The sequence below is a fragment of the Tupaia chinensis genome, unplaced genomic scaffold (genome assembly GCF_000334495.1).
Source record: "Tupaia chinensis unplaced genomic scaffold, TupChi_1.0 Scaffold000328_1, whole genome shotgun sequence".
Lineage (NCBI taxonomy): Eukaryota > Metazoa > Chordata > Mammalia > Scandentia > Tupaiidae > Tupaia > Tupaia belangeri.
In genome coordinates, this window is record NW_006159822.1 from 687188 (window position 1) to 697495 (window position 10308).

The following is a 10308-nucleotide window of genomic DNA, read 5'->3' on the forward strand; positions in this document are numbered from 1 at the left end:
TTCCTGCTGTGTTTGAGGTACTTTGGAATATCTAGCTGAAATTGTCCACCAGGAAGTAGGATATTTGGTAGTAGATATAGCTCATAAAACAGAGGTACTGTTAATTTATCATCGATTAGGTTAACAATGGCATGCGAAGGAAAGAAAATGTCATATGTAATTTAAGATCCCAACTAAAACAAAATTAGAGTCAATTCTCGAAGTTCTAGTGTCCATTTAATCTGGACTGAGGAAAAGACATGGGCTTTGCCTCTAGGATGAGGACTCACATATAAACGGTGATGTTCCCCAGTACCGGATCAACCAGGGTCCTCGGGGGCAGCTCTGGACAACAGCTTTCTAGTCTGTGCCTCCATGAGACGCCTAGTATCTGCTTCTAGGATAAGGAAGAGTTGATTTTATTTATTTCAAGGAATTTATAATACTAGTGGAACAGAAAAAGTCTTTGGAGTAAATGGACTCATGGAGAAAAAGTATACTAGGATTTTAAAATGCGACTGTTCGCATGGTCACACACTGATACTTAGGTTCTGCTCCAGTATCTAATATGGCCACGAAGCCATTTTCCCTCGTCTGTAGAAACATTCATGAGAAGGACCAGCCTGAGCAGATCTGAAGCTACTGTGTGTGTGAATGAATTCCCCCCCTTGCTTCACACCTGAATGCTGTACATCTATTTTGGATTGTATATTGGGTTTGTGTATTTATGCTTCGATTCTTAGTAACTTCTCATGTTATGGAATTGATTTGCATTGAACACAAACTGTAAATAAAGAGAAATAAATGGCTGAAAGAGAAAAAAAAATGTGATTCTGTTCAGATGAGACCCTGAGAAAAGAGGTATCAACTATTCTTATATTCCAAAGTGAGGTGGTTATTAATTAATGAACAGTAACATAAAGAGTCATTTCACCCTCCTATTCAGTGGACAGTGAAAAGAAGACATTGCAAAGACTTCAGCACGTACCTTGAGGATAATCTTGTTAGCCTCACAGAGATTTGCCTCTCTCCTATCATCTAAATGGCCCTGCCCAAGATCAGCTGGAAGACATGCTTGTGCTCAGTTTCTGCAACTTAAAAACAAGGCCCAGGCAACTTCTCAGCCAAAGCCACTCCACATGTTCTGTCCCTTACTTATCTGCAATGATAAATGCTATGGAAAGAGCTGAGGCTAAAAGTCAAATGTGTGAGTGAACCAGCTGGATAGCCACAAAACCACCAGTCATTAGGCTCCTCTCCCTGATGCTTAGAGGAGCTTACCTGTTCCCATTTCAATAGGCACCACCACTGGAGTACTCTTTCAAGTATTTTGTAAGGAAGCATGACAATAGCAGTTTTGTGTGTGTGTGTGTGTGTGTGTGTAAGTATCCTGCATCCAAGCATTGCTCTGAGTGCTTTTAAATATACAGACCAGCAGGAGTTGGAATTTGATAACCAAGTTGGCTAGGGGTGGGTACAGCATCTCAGCAAATCCCACCTCTTTCCACTGCCAGACAGGTGCAAGGCACTGAGCTGGGCATTTTCATCAACATCCATCCCATGACCCCAAGAAGTGGGTATCATACTAGACACTGAAAGACTGAGACCAAGAGGTTAAAGAGCCACTGACTCTGAATAGTCAGTGGCAGAGCAGAGTCTCAGACCCACTTCTTCCTGTCCCAACTGCCGTGGCCTTCATGTTGCGGTACGGCTTCTTGTGTACCTCCCTGATTCAATCACCCACATCCTAGACCCTGCAGAAGAATGTGCCAAGGCTCCATGGCAACCCAGCCATCCACCAGTGTCGTGACTTCTATTTTTTTAGATCAATATCTGAAAAATAGATGTCATCGGGAAGCTTATTATGTAAAAGAGATTCAAGTAAAACTCAGTTTCTTTAATTATAAATTTGGGAGAAATGAGTCTGGCCTCCTCCACAGTTCTGAGTCTTTCTTGTTCTATCCTGACATGGCCTCTGCTTGGAGCAGACTTTTAATTCAGACCAACCAACCCCCAAATTCTTTCATTAAGAAAGTCAAATCTCAGAGAGAGGAAGGGACTGAAAGTATTCAGAGCACATTGACCTTCATTCGCTCACCTAACCTTGTTTCTGTGTGTCATTATAACATCAGATTATGAGAAAACCATCTGTGACATGCCTGACTTCACATGAAAAGTGAAAAATTAGAGCTGGAATTCTACCCCAGGTCTTCTGGCCCCAGGTTCTGTGCCTTCCCACAATTCCATAGCTGCCACTCAGGTCCCTCTTGAGTAAAGAAAGGCGGTCTCATTAAAAGAAAAGTTTATGAAGCTCCAGAACTGTTCTGTCTGTCCTGAAATGCCCAGACTCCAGTTCCTGGCAGCAAACCAGCATCACTTCACTGGTTTATATCCGGATCATGTTCTGAGTTTAAACTCAGCATGGCAAACAGCCCTTGTCTTTGCTCCCCCTTCTAGCCTATTCAGGGTAAAGAAATTATATATTATATGGTTAACTTGTCCCTGCAGCTCAGTAAACATAGTCTTTCCATGCAGCCCAGGGCAGGAGGTCTTGGGGAAGCAGGGGAGAAGACGGGATGTGAGTTAGCCAAGGAGTTCACAGCGCAGCAAGAAAACAAGGCCAGGTAGACAAAGAAGGCAAGTGTAAGGAAGAAGGAATACTAAGTGCTTCCTCCGCCTGGGCGTTTCCGGATGTGGGCCCTGAGGGGACTCTTAGTGTTGAATCTGTGCACCTGAGTCTGTTGTTGTCTTGGCTGCTGGAGAGCAAGCCCCACCTTCCTACCGATTTATTTCAAAGGCAAGGACAGGCTTAAATTTTAAAAACTGTAACTTTATAAAAAACTGTGAATCGAGTCTCTTGGGTAGCAATTCACCATCTATTCATTTCTCCAACCATTTAAATCACTTCCTTAGTCATTCATCCCTTCCTTTTCATAAATATGTAATGAGTGCTTCTAAAAAGTATGCACTGTGTTAACTGCTGCAAACCCAACAGTGAGTTTAGCTGCATATGATAGCTAATGCTTGAGTGCTTATTACAGAAAATGTGCTATCCTTGGCATTATGCATAAACCACCATTTAATCCCCCAGATTCCCATGCTGTTATTCTTCCCATTTTACAGACTAGAAAACTGAGCTACATAATCCAAAACCTCACAGCTCATAAGTGGCAGTGCCTATATTCAGTGCCAGAGCTCTGGAAATCAGTCATTGTGCTAGGACATATTACCTGCTCCCCTGAAATTTATAGTTTAATCTAAGACTTGCAATGGCCAAACATGTGCTAATCTTCCTTCCTTTGCATTAGTTTTCTATGACTGCATAACAAATTACCATAAAATTAGCAGCTTGAAAGAATATACATTTTTTTTTAACTTCACAGTTTCCATGAATCAGAAGTCTGGGCACTACTTCTCTGGGTCCCCTGCTCGGAGTCTCACAAGGTTGGCTATGAACGTGATATTGGACAGTGCTCAAATATCACTGAGGTCTCCATCAGCCTATAAAAATGTGCTGCCAAGTCTACACTATTAGCTGGATCACCCTCCAGTGTCATGTCATTATTTCAGCACAACTTACTGCTCTGACTGTGTTCTCTTGACTGCTCATGAGCAAATTGCTGTGCAAGTTCTAGTAAGTATATATTTTTTCCTTGGTGCCTTTTTTTTTTAATTACATTATGTCTCTTGCCTCATGTTTCAAAATCTGACCCTCTCTATGTCTTATTCCATAATGTACAGTATTAAATATTTAGTTGTGGGGATAGTAGGTAGTGTAGTGGCTAAGTTCTGGACTCCCAACTTCACGTCATGGACCTGGCAACTTGACACTCACACTGGGCACATGTATGTGCATGCCCAAAATCCCAAGAGGAGAATGGAGGAGAAAGGATTGTGGTGTGGCCATCCTCCCTGGTAGATGATTTCTTGCTTCCTGTTTCTCTGGCAAGTGCATGTGCCCTATAGGGAAAAAAAAAAAAAAAAACTTAATAGCAGGCCTTGCTAAAACAGTAAGTGATGTATACATATAAATGTGTGTGTGTATGTGTGTGCAGTGATGGAAAAGTAAAACTTATATATGGAATCAAGATTTGGCAGTACATCTTTGAAATTATTGTGATAAACTACTATTCCTTGGTACATGTATTAGTTAGATATTGCTGAGTAACAAACCATTCCAAAGCCCTAACCATTCATGTAGCTCACCAGACTGTAGATTAAAAAACCTGCAATAGTGTTCACCCATGTGGTTTTTTCAGTCTCTACTGATGTCGACTAGGCTCAACCATGGATCTGTTAACAGTTTGTACATTGGTGAGTAACAGGCTGGCCTTTTTTCCTTCTATCCTTCAGGCAACTGTTTCTATCCCTTGGCATCATGGCTATGCCCCATTTAAAAACCCATGTTATTTTTTGGCAGGGGTAGAAAGCTTCCAATCACAGCATCTTTCTCTTTACTCCTGTCACACAAATAAACACATAGCTTCAGTCCAGCTGGTCAATCACCTTCTCATTACCTTGGCCACAGTGCTTGGCTCTGAGCATAGGTATATGATCTAAGCATAAATCTGTCCCAGGGTCTATATACATTAAATAAGAGAGAAGGCTGTTCTCTTTCCTAGTTTGGCAACTGCAATAATATGAGCCTGGAATACCAACTGGTCATTTGCCTTACCCCAGCCACATGGAATAAGCTTTTGGGCCCAAGAACAGAATAAGAAAACAGCAGCAGAAGAAAAAAGTTAGACCAGTCCCATAGCACAGTAGTTAAGAGAGCTGGATCCCACATGGTTGATTGGGTCACTTGAGAAACAAATTGGGTGAATGTGCATTTATGGCCAAAACACTAACAGGAAAGAGTAGTGGAGAAAAAGGGATTTCTGCATGACTATTCCCCATTTGAGAGTGCTCTCTCATGCAAGCACTCTGCTGTCTGACAACAGAAAAGAGTAAAGGGACTGGCCTTGTAGCAGTGTTTAAGCACTATGTATAGAAAGCTAGAGCCCATATGGTCTACTGAGTTTCTAATCCCAACCCTAAAGGCTTAAAAAAAACATGCATGTGTATTCATTCCCCAAATCCCAATGAGATGGAGGAATTGAGGAAAAAGAATTGCAGTGTGACCACATCCCATTGAAGAGATCTGTCTCTCTCTTATTTCTTTCTCTCTGGAGAGCACACACACCTTCTAGCAATAAAAACAAAATCAACTAAGGTCAGTGAACAAGTATGGTGGCATATGTTTGCATAAGATCAAACCCACAGTGGATCATCTGTGCTTTGAGTTGTAACATGGTCATATGAAGTATCAAGTTATTCTTTTCCATTTTTTCAAGAATTATGATAGAGCCAACAGTGAGAAATAACATGAAGAACAAGTAGACAGAACAGTAAGATGTTAATTTCCCCACAGCTCCCTGGAAGGACAGAATATAATATCTTCCTTTGAGAGTCCCTTATCACTTTTTTTTTGGGGGGGGAGAGATTTTTTGCTATAGGGCATGTGCACTCGCCAGAAAGATAGAAAGCAACAGAGAGACAGAAAGTGAGAAATCATCCCCCAGGGGGGATGGCCATGCTGCAATCCCCTCTCCTCCATTTTCCTCTCAGGATCTTGGGCACACACGCACACGCATCCAGCATGAGTTTAAGCCACCAGATCCAGTACTCGAACGCAGTCAACTACATGGGAGTCCAGCGACATAGCCATTATGCTAACTGCCAGTCCCTACCCTTATCACTTTTTAAAAAATGCCACAGAGGGGCTATAGGTGGAAAAGGAAGTTCATCTTTTAGAAGAAGAGAGTTTTTCTGGGAAAACAACCATTTTGTATTTCTTCCCTTAAAATGGGGAAGAACTTTCAGCAAAAACATGGTACTCCCAAATACCACCACGATTTAGGGCCTGGGGACAATCTATTTCATGAATGTTTCTGGATTATTGAGCTAACAGAGACTTGCTGCTGGGATACTAAGAGAGGAGTGGAATGTACCAGCCAGCTCAATTGTGGATCATCAATGCGCTGCTCATGACGCTGGATCCACATCAAAGATCTTGGATTCAGTTCCCCGGTTGACCTTGAACACTGAGCATGTGCTCCCATGACACTGACTGAGTGGAAAGGCTGGAGGAATTGCAGCATGAGACACTGTTGAGAGTACTTGACTTGTTCTCTGTTTTCTCTTTCTGTCTCTCATTCTCATGAAATAAATCAGTGAACTTTAAAATAAAGTTTTAAACAGAGCAGACCTAGGAAGCTAAGGAAGGAAAGCTAAGGAGATCCTTTACTATTTCTGTTTGGCAAAAAGAGACATCATTTCCATGATCTAATGCAACAGAAGTTGGAGCTCAAACTCTCTTACTAATATCTTCTAATGGGGTTGCACATCAGGCTAAAGAGCCCCAACAGCAAGAGGCCTTGGGGTTGACCACCATGAAGGTGGCACAGGTAGAAAGAGGGTAACCCTTAACCGAGCCTTTTACAAGGAGGTTGACTGTGCAAGGTGGAAGCCCCTTGAGGTCTTCCAAAATATACAATGCAGATAATCTTGTGTATCACTTCACTAGAACCAGCAGCCAGGCTCCTGAGAGATAGAGGGGCCTACAAATCAGAATCATAGCAATAATCCAGCAAAAAGGGCCTTGGAAAAAAAGCAACTATGAACAACAATGTAAGCCTGTCTCTTTACGTCCTGTTCTCAAGACCAAAGAAACAAGGACAGGGCAGAAGAATGTGCACATGAAAGAGCTGCCACTGCCCACCACTGTGGAGAGGACTGGGGTAAAATAAGAGGCAAGAGTTTTTGAATGGAAAGGACTAAATCTTGGTCCTTGAAAGTGACCAGGAAGTTATAAAATCTATCTGGGATGTCATTAAGTAGGTGAACATATAATTTATTGCAAATTCCAGGGCACTAATGAGAGTCAAAGGAGGCATTATTTATAACTGCAGAGGACCAAAGGTGTAAACCAGCACAGTCCCAGACAGACCAGGATATATATCACTATGCCCAGAAGGAAAGGGGCTTCGGTAAAACACAACTGTTAATGGATTGGGGGGAAATAAAATGCTCTGGGTTTATGTTTTGTATTGAATTATGAAGTCAATTAATGTACACTTCAAAAAATTTTTTGCTTCAAAGTTACTTTGAGATAAACTTCTGTCACAATGAAAGTTCCTTTGCTAAATAATATGCAAATATAAAGATAACTGGCTAGAATGTAAATGCTCAGACTGAGGGAGGCATTTGGTCCTGGGGGATCATCAGTGAGAACCCAAACAGGAGGGTCGAGTTAGAAACCCTGGACTTACACCTTTAAGTACAAGCAGAAACACCCCAATGCAGGAGAAAGATGGATAAGGTGGGCAGGAGAAAGCACATAACGATAAATGCAAGGAGAATGTTTTATTGAAGAGATGGAGAGTGCAGAATATAAGCAAGGGGTAGGACAAATCTGGTCTTGTACTTTTGTCAATAAAGTTTTTTGGGGAGACAAAAATAATCATTATCTTACATGTTGTCAGCAGATGCTGTCACACCAGAACAGTGGGACTGAGTAGTTGCAACAAAGATTGTCTGGCTGCTGAAACCTAACATAATTACTATCTGGCCCTTTATCAATAATGTTTGCTGACCTCTTCTCAAAAGAACCAAGTAGTCAACCAGTTGCCTCCTCCAGATTGCTGCCTGTTCTAAGAGAGATATAGGAAAGGCACTTTCTTTAGTACTACATAGGCATCTTTAATATCCCATTTCCATTTTGTTTCCTACCTCGTGAGCTTGACTAGATTCTGTAATAACGCTGAGATTTTTGTGGATGTCAGAGGCATATCTAAAGAGATTTCCTATGACAGCCTACTCCCTCAACCACATTCCTAAGTTGGAGGTTCACAGAAGCAAGCTATAAGAAGAGGATTGGCAGAATGTAATTTGTGTTTGTGGTGCACAGACCTTATCAGGAAAAGGGGAAGGTGATACAGGAAGAGAAATGCAGGTAATCAGGAGTACATTATTCTGTCAGCTACCACAGTGGACAACTAGAACGTCGCCTTCAGAGAATCTACAGAAAACTGGGTACAATGTCTGCCTCAGAGGTACTAGCCAAGGGATAAGGAGGCTATACCATGGGGAAGACTCTGGAATAACCTACTTTTTGTTAATTAACATTTTGATCGTGGTTGACTTTTCTATGTATTAAAATTTTATTCCAAAAAATTAGTACCATAGGAACTGGAGATATAGTTAGCCAGAAAGAATTGAAGGAAGTTGCTGATCCAGATACCTCCACTCTATTGTTATTTCCACCTACGTGAGAAAGAATTATAGGCTCCATGTGACCCAGGGTCCTGAATTTCTAAAGATGTGATTCATTCTGTTTTAGGCAATAATGCTTTTTTTAGCTTTATTTATTTGTTTGTTTGTTTTAATTTGACCAGAGAAGGACAGTGAGAGAGAGAGAGAGAGAGTGAGAAAGCGAGCCACCAGGTCTGGGACTTGAACCGTGGTCAGGCATGTGGGAGTCCAGTGCCCTTACCCACCACACCACCTGCCAGCTCCAGGACATAATAATTTTTAATTATGTTCACAAATTTTTTGACACTCTTCTCTTTGAAGATGGAGGAAGAGGTGGAATATAACCCTCCTCCCTTTGAGTGGGGGTGTAGTGGGGAGCAGAATTAGTGACTTTATTCTCACGAAGAGAATATGGCAGCAGAGATGCAACATGCCTTCCAAGGGCTAGGTCAAAACAGATGTAGCTTCTTCCTGGCTCTCTCTTGCTTGGATTGCTTGCTTGGGGAGCAAAGCCAATTGCCTTGTTGTGAGGCAGCCCAAGCAGACTCATGAAGAGGCCTACACAGAAAGAAGCCAAATTGCCAGCAGCAGTTTACCAGCCATGTGAGTGAGCCACCTTGGCATGAATCCTCCAGCCCTACTGAGGGCCTTAGATCATTTCAGTCTTAGCCAACATATGGCTGAAATCTCGTTAGACACCCTGAGTTGGAACCATCTAAACACATGCTCCTGAATTCCTGACATACACAAATCATGGGAGATAAAAAATAATTTTTGTTTAAGCCAGTCAATTTTGCGACCAATATGTATGCTATCAGATACATAATAGAGTTGACTAGAAGAGAAAGAAACAGGAAAGCAAAAGAAGCAAAGTATTATTCTAAGTTCATTAGTTTTATCCATCACAGGTCAAAATCATATCACAAGGAAGTTATATAACTATTGTGATGGTTATTTATTTTATTTTTATTTTTTTGGAGAGATTTTTTGCTATAGGGCGCGTGTGCTCGCTAGACAGACAGAGAGAGACATAGAGACAGAAAGCAAGAAATCACCCCCCAGGGGGGATGGTCATGCCGCAATCCCTTCTCCTCTATTCTCCTCTCGGGATCTTGGGCATGCACACACAAGTGCCCGGTGTGAGTTTAAGCCACCAGGTCCGGGACGCGAACCGTGGTTGACTACGTGGGAGTCCAGCGACATAACCATTACGCTAACTGCTGGTTCCCGTGATGGTTAATTGTATATGTCAATTTGATTAGGATAAGGGATGCTCTGATAGCTGGTGAAATGTTATTTCTGGATGTTGTCCATGAAGGTGTTTCTGGAAGAGATTAGCATTGGAATCAATGGGCTGAGTTTAAAATGACCCATCCTCATCAATACAGGCAGATATTACAATATCTGTTGAACAGCTAAAGATTGGGTAATCAGAAAAGTCATGACATGTTTTTCTATGCAAAAATGTATCAAGACTTTTCTGAAGATCCAGTAGAACAAAAAGGTAGAGGGAGAGTGAATGTGCTCTCTGCTCGCCCTGGGAAACCCATCTTTCCTTCCCTAGGACGTCAGGACTCCGGTTTCTTTTCTTTTCTTTTTCTATTAAGAGAGATATTTACTATAGAGCGTGTGTGCTCACTAGAGAGACAGAGAGACAGAAAGCAAGAAATCATCCCCTCCCCGGATATGGTCACAACCCAATTGCTTCTCCTCCATTCTCATCTCGGGAGTTGGGGCACACACGTACAGGTGCCCAGCGTGAGTTTTAAGCTGCCGGGTTTGGTACTTGAACCACCATCGACTACATGGAGTCCAGCAATGTAACCATTTTACCATCTGCTGGTCCCAGGGCTCCAGTTTATTAATTTGTCATGTCTTGACCAGGACTTACAATATTACCACAGCCCATCACCCCTGCTTCACAGGCTTTTGAACATGGACTAGGACTTACATCATTGGCTTTCCCAGCTCTCAGGCCTTCGTGTTGGCAGAATGACATCACTGCCTTCCTTGGTCTCTGGCTTTCAAATAGCA